Source organism: Lepus europaeus, unplaced genomic scaffold (assembly GCF_033115175.1).
Source record: "Lepus europaeus isolate LE1 unplaced genomic scaffold, mLepTim1.pri SCAFFOLD_3_1, whole genome shotgun sequence".
Taxonomy (NCBI): Eukaryota; Metazoa; Chordata; class Mammalia; order Lagomorpha; family Leporidae; genus Lepus; species Lepus europaeus.
The window spans coordinates 12,367,464-12,378,932 of NW_026909276.1; the positions used below are offsets into that span (position 1 = coordinate 12,367,464).

The following is an 11,469-nucleotide window of genomic DNA, read 5'->3' on the forward strand; positions in this document are numbered from 1 at the left end:
AATCAGTGACCATGTAGGATGCTGATGCTGTAGACAGTGGCCTAACCATCTGTACTGCAACACTGACCCTGTCTCTCTCTCTCTTTTGTAGACATTTATTTATTTGATAGAGTTACACAGAGAGAAGAGAGGGAGAGAGAGAGAGAGAGAAAGAGAGAAAGAGGTCTTCCATCCAATGGTTCACTCCCCAGATGGCTGCAACAGTTGGACCTTTGCTGATCCAAACCCAGGAGCCAGGAGCTTCTTCCAGGTCCCCACTTGGGTGCAAGGGCCCAAGGACTTGGGCCATCTTCTACTGCTTTCCCAGGCCATCAACAGAGAGGGGGATTGGAAGAGGAGCAGCTGGTTCTAGAACTGGCACCCATATGGCATGCTGGAGCTTCAGGCCAGGGCGTTAATCTGCTGTACCACAGCATCAGCCCGTGGCCCTCTCTCTTGAAATCTTTAAATAATGAATCTGGGTTTGTTTTGCCAGATGCTTTTTTCTTTGCAGCCATTATAGAATACAAAATTAAGAGATTTTATATAACCTAAGAACAAATTTTTTGAAAAACAAATTCTAGCAGAAAAAATAAATATATAGGAGTGAATTTAATCTAGGAAGATAATTACCGGAATGCTGAATATTTTATAATGTTGATAAAAGAAATTGAATACAACAGAAATAGTTGACACATTACTCACATTCCTAAATTAGAATAGTATTAGGATATTCTTACTATCCAAAGCAATATACAGACTCAGTGCAATTGCAAAGTTTCAATGCTATTCTTTAACAAAACTTTTTAAAAGATTTATTTATTTGAAAGAATTGCAGAGAGACAGAGACAGAGAATGAAGTGTTCCATCCACTGGTTCACTCCACAGGTGGCCACAAAGGCTGGGGCAGGGTGTTGATCCAAAGCCAAGAAACAGGATTGCTTCCAGGTCTCCAAGGGCTTGGGCCATCTTCCACTGCTATCCTAGACCATAGCAGAGAGCTGAATCATAAGTGGAGTAATCGGTACTTGAACTGGCAGCTTATGGGATGCTGGTACTGCAGGTGGTGGTTTTACCCAATAAACCACAGTGCCAACCAGCCCCTCTTTAACAAAATATTTTAAAGTCCCCAGAATTGCACAGAACTGTGAAGGATAATGAATAGTCAAGTCAATATTGAAGTAAAATAAGAATGCTGGAATGGTCACACTACTTAATATATTTTACAAAACTATAGTAATCAAAATAGTTTATCACTGGCATTAAAGCAGATGCTTTAAGCAATGGGGCAGAATATAGAACAAGTCATTAACCTATAGTCAATTGATTTTTAAGGTGTCTAGAACAGATGATGAAAAATGAGTAGTCTTTTCAATACAAGGTGTTTGGAAAAGTCAACCAATTCTTTTTGCATTTGAAGAGAAATTATCCAGATAACATTGAGAGCCTAGAGTGCTTCATGAAATTTATGGGGTAATGTGAGGGTATTTTAAGGATGAAAAGAGAGGAGGTTGTAGGCATTTCTTTAATTTATTTATTTGCTTACTTATTAATTAACAGAGAGAGAGAGGGAGAGATTTTCCACCTGCTGTTTCACTTCCCCAGATGGTGGTATCAGCCAGGGCTTGATCATGCCAAATCCAGGATCCAGGAGCTTCTTCATGGTCTCATGCTTGGGTGGCTGGGACACAAGTACTTGGGTCATCTTCCACTGCTTTTGCAAGGCCATTAGCAAAGTGTTGGATTGGAAGTGCAGCAGCCAAGACTAAAACCAGTACTCATATGGGATGCTGGAGTCATAGTTGGCAATTTCACCTGTTACACCACAATAGCAGCTGCTGTAGGTGTTTCTTTAAGAAAAAACTCCCTAGTTCTGGGTTTATCTGTAGTGATCTTCTGTATAAATAGAAGGTTTACACAGCCAGTTTCTGCATAGCTTTATCTTGCAGGTGCATCACCATTCTACAGCAGTAATAAAAGCAACATGCTAGCATTTCTGTACCTCAAATGAAACCAGAGAAATTAGTGATTTTTCTGCCTGAAAACTTTCAGTTTAAAACCAGGAAGAGTCACTGATTAAGACTTTGTGTGCATGGGGCTTCTACTTTAGTGTAGAGGATAAAGCCACCACCTGCCTTGGCAGCATCATATGGACATGGGTTTGAGTCCCAGGTGCTCCACTTCTGATCCATCTTTGATAATGCACCTGGGAAATGAGCAGAAGATGGCCCAAGTCCTGGGCTCCTGCAACCACTTGGGAGACCTGGAAGAAGCTCTTGGCTCTTGACTTCGGTGGGCCCATCTCTGGCTGTTGCAGCAATTTGGGGAGTGAACCAGCAGATGGAAGATCTCTCTGTCTCTCCCTCTCTCTCTTTGTAATGCTATCTTTCAAATAAATAAATAAATAAATAAATATTTAGCAAAAATAAACAAGACTTAGAATGAGGCCAGACATTGCATTTTAAGACATGATGAATTCGGAAGCAGTCCACACAGCAGACTCATAGAATGACAATCATTTTAAATAGCATATAGATGTAGCATTAGGTGTGAGAATATTAAGTATCATATCTAGTTCTCATCTATTTTTCAAAATGGGAGGGCACTCTAGAGATTGTAGTTCTAGTAGAGTCTTTTTGTGCCAGTTACTATCCATCATTCATTAAAAATCTTTATAACTTCTTTGCTTTATCTAATTTGCTTTAGAGTTCACACCAGTGACTCACTACATCTTGACTTTTGTTTCTTCCTTATGATCAAGATCTATTTCTGAAATCACAGCTGATCAATCATGTTCCATCTGTCTCTTGTTGCAAAGTTGTATTTGACCTGGTTTTTCATGCAGACCCATGTCAAGATAGAAACATTTGATGATAAGATGTCAGTATAAATATGTTTTAGTCACATTTGATTAACAATGAAGATTTAGGAGTGGTCTTCAGGCTAACTTTATTTGTAGTCCATTGCTAAACTTAGATCTATCTGTTCTGTATACAGAAGTCGTCGCCCCGAATTACCTAGCCAGGATTATTTTGCTGGGAATTGTACTTCTGTAGAAGTATGCCATTCAATAGGCCCAAAGTTCAAAATAAAAGTGTTTAACAAAACCAACAAGATGATAACAAATTGAGTTACATCTATGCATATAAGCTATGCAGAAGTTATATGTTAAAACAATGAACAAGGTTACAAGTGAATAGCAGAATACCATAATTAACATCATATAAGTACACAGGAAATGCTTATTAACCTCAGTGAAAGTTTTCAGGCCCATGAACATGGGCTGGTATTGTGGCCCAGTGGTTCAGCTGCCATTTTTGATGCCTACATCCCATATGAGTGCCAATTTGAGTCACTTCTGATTTGACTCCATGCTAATGGACCTGGGAAAGCAGTAGAAGATGATATAAGTGCTTGGACCCCTGTCACCCATGGGGAAGACTCAGATGAAGTTCCTGATTCCTGGCTTCAGCCTTGCCCATTCCATATATTGCAGCCATTTGTGGAGTATACCATGGATGGAAGACCTCTCTTTCTCTGTCTCTCCCTCTTTGTCTGTAATTCTGCCTTTCAAATAAATGAAAAACTAAATCTTTGAAATAAAAAAAATGAACAGAGTTGTGATCTGAAAGAAGGAGTATTACAGTGTGCTAACTACTTACATTAAATATGTATAATGTCTAATCCAAAAATTCTGAAAGTTAAAAATTGAATCCAAGACAGGCTTAGATTCTTCTTTTTTTAAATTTATTCATTTTTACTTGAAAGCAAGCATTACAAAGAGGCAGAGGTAAGAGAGGGAGGGAAAGATGTCTTCCATCTGCTTGTTCACTCTTCCAAATGGCCACAAAGGTCAGAGCTGGGCTGATCTGAAGCCAGAAGCTTCTTCTGGTTCTCCCACACTGGTGCAGGGGCCCAAGGGCTTTAGCCATCTTCCATTGCTTTCCCAGGCCATAGCAGATAGCCAGATCAGAAGTGGAGCAGTTGGGACCTGAATCATTGCCCATATGGGATGACAGCACCGCAGGTAGCGACTTTGCTTGCTATGCCACAGTGCTGGCCCTGATAATGGATTCTTACTGAGCTCATACAATAACGTTGCCACAAGAAATCAAAAAAAGTTTTGCATTTTAGAGGAATTAAGTAGGTGGAAAGGTAAAAATTTCCATCTATTTACAAAACTATACTAAAGTATAGTAACCAATAGAAATTGTAGAAATCTTCCTGAATCTAGATGAAACACTGAAATGCAGAACCAAAAAAAATTAAATAAAAGCATAGAAATCCATAAATATGATTAATTCAATCTCATGTAACTAATTCTATGTATTTGAAAGACAGTTACAGAGAGAGACAGAGAGAGAGAGAGAGAGACAGAGAGAGAGAGAGAGAGAGAGACAGAGAGAGAGTACTTCCATTTGCTGGTTCACTCCCTAAGTGGCTGAAACAGTTGGAGCTGAGCTGATCTGAAGCTAGGATCCAGGAGCTTCTTCTGGGTCTCCCATGTAGATGTAGAGGCCCAAGGACCTGAGCCATCCTCTGTTGCTTTCTCAGGAACATTAATAGGAAGCTGGATCAACAGTGGAGCTCCCAGGACTCAAACTGGTACCCATATGGAATGCTGGAGCATCAAGCCAGGGCTTTAACCCACTATGCCACAGCACTGGCCCCTCTACTAGCATTTTAATGGGATTTTTAGTTTTTTTCTTTCCCTCAGCATTCTGGAAATTAGTGTCTAAAGTAGCCTAAGATCTGTATTTAAGAATATTTTCTGTTAAACTGATTTCAAATGTTTTTAGAAAATACAAAATTATGGATAGCACAAATCTTTGAATATACATGGTTAAAATGAAATTGATTAATTGACATGAGCCATTTACATTCATCCCATACAGCATGTTACAAAGCAACTAAAGAAGGAGTCAGCATTGTGGCATAGCATGTTAAGCTGCCACCTCTGATGCCGGCATCCCATATGTGTTATACTTCAAGTCCTGGTTGCTCCACTCTGATCCAGCTCCCTGCTAATGCACCTGGGAAAGCAGCAGAGGATGGCCAAGTGTTTGGGCTCCTGCACCCTTTTGGGAGGTATGGGTGATCCTGTCAGACTGCCTGCCTTGCCCATGCAGGAGGTTGAAAGGGCATGGTGCACCATGCCTCCCGGGAGGGACCCCACGGCCTCCCTCCTGGCAGGCAATGGGATCCCTGAGTGCATTTCCCCTAACCACCACCAATCAGGTAAACTGCTCCTGGGTGTGGCCCAGGCCCACCTGGAAATCTACTCTTCCAGCTGAATGGAGAAGCATAGCAGTGCCAATGTCAGCTTCATCCTATAGAATTGGTATTGCCCTGAATTAGTTATGCTCCCGCTGCCTGCCCTTTGAAAAGTTTACATGGTTGTTAATAAAGCAGACATGATCACCGAAGCCTGGCCCATCCTTGGCTATTGTGTCCCTTTGGGGTGTGAACCAACAGAAGATCTCTCTCCCTCTCTTTTCTTCTCTGGAATTCTGCCTCTCAAATAGATAAATATTTTTAAAAGGAAAGAAAGAAACAGAATGATTTTACAAACCTATTGTCTTCCTTAGCCCTCTGGGTCTCCTTTTTATCAAGATAACCATCATGACTGGTAACAACACAACAGAACTATCAGATTTTAAAACATATAACTTTTAGGAAATTTATATATCAATGGTATATCTATATTAATACAATTTAAAATTGAGCATAATTTCATGACAGTACTTTACATACAATCTAAATTGCATAATCAGGTATTATCTCTACAAGATAGGATATATCTGGCCGGCACCATGGCTTAACAGGCTAATCCTCCACCTTGTGGTGCCGGCACACCAGGTTCTAGTCCCGGTTGGGGTGCCAGATTCTATCCCGGTTGCCCCCTCTTCCAGGCCAGCTCTCTGCTATGGCCCGGGAAGGCAGTGGAGGATGGCCCAAGTGCTTGGGCCCTACACCCACATGGGAGACCAGGAGAAGCACCTGGCTCCTGGCTTCAGATCAGCATGAAACGCCGGCTGCAGCAGCCATTGGAGGGTCAACCAATGGCAAAAAGGAAGACCTTTCTCTCTGTCTCTCTCTCTCTCACTATCCACTCTGCCTGTCAAAAAAAAAAAAAAAAAGATAGGATATATCCTTTGAAACATCAAGGGTTCCTGTTGGAAATCTCAAAGTGAAAAAAATTAGAACCTTGATTCTGAGAAATCTGTTAAGGATGCCAAAGGGGCTTAAAATATTTGGTCAAAATAAACCCCCTATTAATTTTGAAATAACATCCATCCACTTAGAGTGATCCAACCAGTTATAAACCAGATTTATTCTATCTGATGATTTTATAAATTTGTATAAATTATAAATCTGATGATTTTTATTTTATAAATTTGATAAATCTTCATTAGGTGATCAGTCAGATATTCTGAAATAAGTATACATACAACTCTTTTTTTTAAGATTTATTTATTTGAAAGAGTTACACAGAGAGAGAAGAAAAGGCAGAGAGAGAAGTCTTCCACCTGCTGGTTCACTCCCCAATTGGCCACAATTACCAGAGCTGTGCTGATCTGAATCCAGGAGCCAAAACTTCTTCCCACTTGGATGCAGAGGCCTAAAACCTTGGGCCATCTTCCATTGCTTTCCAAGGCCATTAACAGGGAGCTGGATCAGAAGTGGAACAGTTGTGACTCAAATCAGCACCATATGGGATGCTGAGTCACAGATGGCAGTTGTACCTCATACACCACAACACCATCCCTGTAGGCATTTCTTTAAATAAAGTTCCTAGTCTTGGGTTTAGCTGTAGAGATCCTCTGCATTTTTTTTTCAGCTGGTACTAAACAATTCAGCTTTTATTAATTTATATCTTGCATCTTAAAAAGGAAACGCACAAAAAAAATAGATGAGTTAGCAGAGCCTGGAGAGCTCCCTGCACAAATGCAGACAGAGGCAGACAGGATTCAGGAAGCTGGATGAGCACAAGGAGGCAGCACCATCCAGTAGCAGGCCAGGACCCAGGGGTGCCTCAGGATCTGGGCCAGGGGCAGCCACTCTGATGGCTGGTATCTCAGAAGCCTGGATATCAAGTCTCGGGCTCCCAAAGACATTGTTACAGGAAACTTCACATCCACCTTAAGGATGTGTCTGTATGTCTCGGTGTGAGAGATGCTCTCGAAGGGTGGATTTCCCACCAGCAGCTCATAGCAGAGCACCCCAAAGTGTTGCATTGCCAGTTTCTGCACAGTTTTTTTTTAAAAGATCTATTTATTTATGTGAAAGGCAGAGTTATAGAGAGGCAGAAGCAGCGAGAGGTCTTCCATCTGCTGGTTCACACCCCAGATGGCTACAATGGCCAAAGCTGAGCTGATTCAAAGCCAAGAGCCTTGGAGCTTCTTCCAGGTCTCCCACACAGGTGCAGGGGCCCATGTACATGGGCCATCTTCCTCTGCTTTCCCAGGCCATAGCAGAAACCTGGATTGGAAGTGGAGCAGCTGAGACTCAAACCAGTGCCCATATGGGATGCTGACACTGCAAGTGGCAGCTTTACCCACTATGCCACAGTGCCAGCCCCTCTGCACAGCTTTATCCTGCAGTTGCATCACCATTCTATATCAATGAAACCAAGAACACACTACTATTTCTATACCTATAATGAAAGCCAGAGATGTTAATAATCTTTCTGCCAGAAAACTTCCAGTCCAAACCAGGAGTAGAGTTATGAATTCAGGCTTAGTGTGGATGGGGCTGGCACTATTGTGTGGAGGATAAAGCCACCACCTGCTTCACTAGCCTGTGTCCTAGATGGGCACAGGTTCAAGTTTCAGTTGCTCCACATCTGATCCATCTCCATGCTGAGATACCTGGGAAAACAGCAGAGGTTGGCCTAAGTGCTTGGACCCCTGTACCCACTTGGGAGACTTGGAAAAAACTCCAGGCTCCTGACTTCAGGTCAGCCAAGCTCTGGCTGTTGCAGTCATTTGGGGAATAAACCAGCAGGTGGAAGATATTTCTGCCTCTCTCTCTCTCTCTCTCTGTAACTCTGTTTTGCATGTAAATGAATAAATCTTTATATTAAAAAAAGCCTTAGAGTTGGTTTAGACATAGCATTTTAAGACATGTTGAAAACACTTTGCCAGTGTTTAATGTGCAAAATCACACTCTCCAGTCTTGTCTATAGAACAAAGATGAATAGCTAGTTTTCATATGAATGGAACAGAGATATGGACTAGCTACAAAGAAAGTTTGGGTAACACAGATTTCTGTATACATTTTCCATCTTTCTTGAACCCAGGGAAGGCCCAAAATATGTCTTTAATCAATATTCAGACCATCAACATCCCTCTTTCCTAACTCAAGTCAGTGTGAATTGTGACTCTTACTTTCTCTTAGACATAGGCATGGGTGAGGGCTTTGAGTTTAGTATTCTGTGCTAAGATACCTTGTAGCAATGCTACTCCTTCCAAAGTTTCCTGGGGAGTTACTGCTGCATAGTCAGCATGTGATTCTTGTCTGTGAAACTGTTTCCACCCATGATTGTTTCTGGTTTGTAGTTTCTTGTCCCATCCTGCGGGACGTCAACTAGGGCCAAGTACCTAGAATGGGGAATGAAAGGGATAGGAGACACAAAGATGACAGCAAGTCAAGTCCTGATCAAGCTGTGTATTTTTTTTTTAACCACACACTTATATATTATAAAGGCAGGATGTTGGGCGGGAGAAGGAGGGTAGTTTACCTTGTAGCTGCAATGCCTGTGCAAGCAGAGGGAGGTCACAAGGTTATTTTGCAGCTGCAATGCTTGTGCAGGTGGGGGAATGGTCATAAAATCTTTAGACACAGGGGGGCATTTTCAGTACTTTCCGGCCTGGGCTGCTTAGCTCTACTTCAGTAGTTTTCTGCTAAGAGGCCACATGTTGCACGGTCCCCGACATCTCCCCCTTTCTTATCAATTAAACAGAAATGGCTACTGGTTAGGCCAAGTGTGATGAACAAGCAGTGCCTGTCTTAGGAATCAACCCGGTGCTCTATCACCTCTTACCCATCATTGGATATCCTTGCCAGTCCCCAAGGACTCCTGTCTTAGGTGGGTGAGGTTCCAGGAAGGTGCCCGTCATTGGCTTACTGCTCATCTTACTGATAGGCCTGGGGCCCTTCCTGGGCTCCTGACTGGGGCAACCGCAGACTGAAGGGGAGAGTCAGTAGTTGGAGGGACCGTGACCTCACTGGCCAGACCTCACCAGCCAGAGAGAGAGATAACATTCTCCAGGGGATCTTCCATGGCCAGACTTTGGTAATGTATTTGAATTGGCCTGGCTGCTAAATTATCTGCTTGCTGTTTGATAAAAGTCATCAGCTTATTGAAAAGACAAGGACCTACAGATAGTATAACAAGCAAACCAGCAATGGGGCCTAAAAGTGGTAGCAAATAGGGAAGCAGTCCATTCCATCCTGTCCAAAAGGGATTTTTAGCCATGGCACGTCAACAATGCTCCAGATCTTCTGGAAGTGTCTTGATTTTATCGTGAACAATGCTGGATTTGTTAGTATAAAAACAACATTTTTCCCGTAAAGCCAAGCAAATACCTCCCTGTTCAGTAGTAAGCAAGTCTAAGCCTCTGATTTTGTAAAACCACTTCCGCAAGGGAATCAATTTGATCTTGAAGGTCCTGAATGGTGGTGGGTAGGGTTTGTACATCATTAATAAGTTGTTGGGACAAGTCTCTATATTTTTGGACCGCGATCCTTAGCCCTGTGGATCCTGTAACCACAGCTGTGGAAATTCCCAATGTGGCCAATAAAGGAATAAATTAAACAGCTTTCCTTTGCCTTCCTGCAATATAATCAAAGGAGGGAGTAGGGACAGGGGTATTTCCATCAATAATTTCTACATTGGGAAGAAGCATAGCATGCATGGAATTACCGGTCCAATTTGTTGGTAAAATGGTATAAGCTAAATTATTCCTACATACAAAAATGGTGGAATTAGGGGCATAAAGAGGGTAATCTACTGTTATACTATTTGTACAGAAAGGAGCAAGGCCTACATCAATATTGAAGGAATTATCGTTAGGAGATTTATAAAGGCAAGTGATATTTTCCATTAGGACAGGAAGAACAGGAAAAGGCTGTATAGAGGGGCAACCAGGGGAGACATTAAACCCAAGGGTATCATTAAGCGGCAGAAAAATGGCAAGAGGGAGGTGGGGGGTCACTGGCGTAAACAGAGCCAGCAGCCTTTTGCAAGGTCTGTGGCAGAGAGATTAAGCAGTTTATCGGTGTTGGTAAGGATATTGATGGTATTGACATCCAAGTCTTCATTTCCTCTGGAATGAACTTTAGCCAGGGGGTGGTATTGAAGGGAAGGGTAAAGGCTCTCAAATAGGGTTTTGAGTGTTTTTTATGTTTTTAATTGTGTAAGGGTATCCTGAGGGCCTCCACCATCAGACACTCCCACAGGGGCTATAGGGTACCAGCAGGCTACTTGTCCCTTAGAGGGGCAGGGAGGAGAGCTGAGGTGTGAAGAAGACAAGTCTCCTCCAAATGCTCCCCCATAATCTCCTGTTATAGTGGCAAACAATAAATATTGATCCCCCTCATTACAGGTTTGATACCATGTAGTACAGGAGGAGTGCATGGAGTAATGGATAGTACTATTGCACTCTGATGGGCATTGATCCCCAGGGCGGGAAGAGTCTCGTTTAGGTTTGAGAATACAGTGCCATTTGGAATCCTTGGCAGCCGGATGTGTAAAATGCGGCTTACTGTGTAAAATGCGGCTTACAATTGAGGACACAGATCTGTAGGAGGTTGATGTTTGTCGGAAGGATACTATTATGCACCTCGAGCAGATACAAGGGTCATGCTGTTGAAGGAGTTTTTGAATGGCCTGGGGGTCCTCCAACCCTACAAAGACTGGTGGAGCCCAATGGATTGTGTAGATTGCCATCATCAGGAGAGCAAGGAAGAGGGCCATTTTATTAGGGTCCTTAGAGGGGTTAATCAGTGAGCCCTCAGGAAATGTGGCAGGGGAGGAGAGACTAGAGAGAAGATAAGATACACAAATAGCAACAATGGCAACAATGCCGACAATAACAAGGAGTCCTGTAATGAGTCCCAGTAGTGTCCAGCCGGGTCTTTTCATTCCTGTAAACACAAGGGGAAAATATCCTCAGGGCCGGATGTAGGCTCTGGTGTAGGATTAATATTAGAAGAGTTTGACGAGTTAACTTGTTTAATTAATCTTTCAGGCAGCCATCTTGGCATTGATTGTTTTTGATCCAGAACGCAGGCTGACCCCCGTCCCCAAATGAGTACTGGATCTGGGCCGTGCCAGCTACTGGTGAGGGGGGTCTTGCCACATTACCATAAATGGGGCCATTTCAGGGGAAGGATGCCAATGACAGTCCACAGCAGAATGATTATTATTATCCAAGGTTAAGAAATTTAGAACAAAGAGCGCATGATTCAATCGGTCACGGGGAG

At 42.5% G+C, this 11,469-nt stretch overlaps 1 pseudogene; it reads right to left on the reverse strand.

Annotated features, from left to right (window-relative positions):
- Nucleotides 1-8,467: 8,467 nt before the first annotated feature.
- Nucleotides 8,468-10,960, reverse strand: LOC133755217 (syncytin-1-like; annotated as a pseudogene).
- Nucleotides 10,961-11,469: the final 509 nt, after the last annotated feature.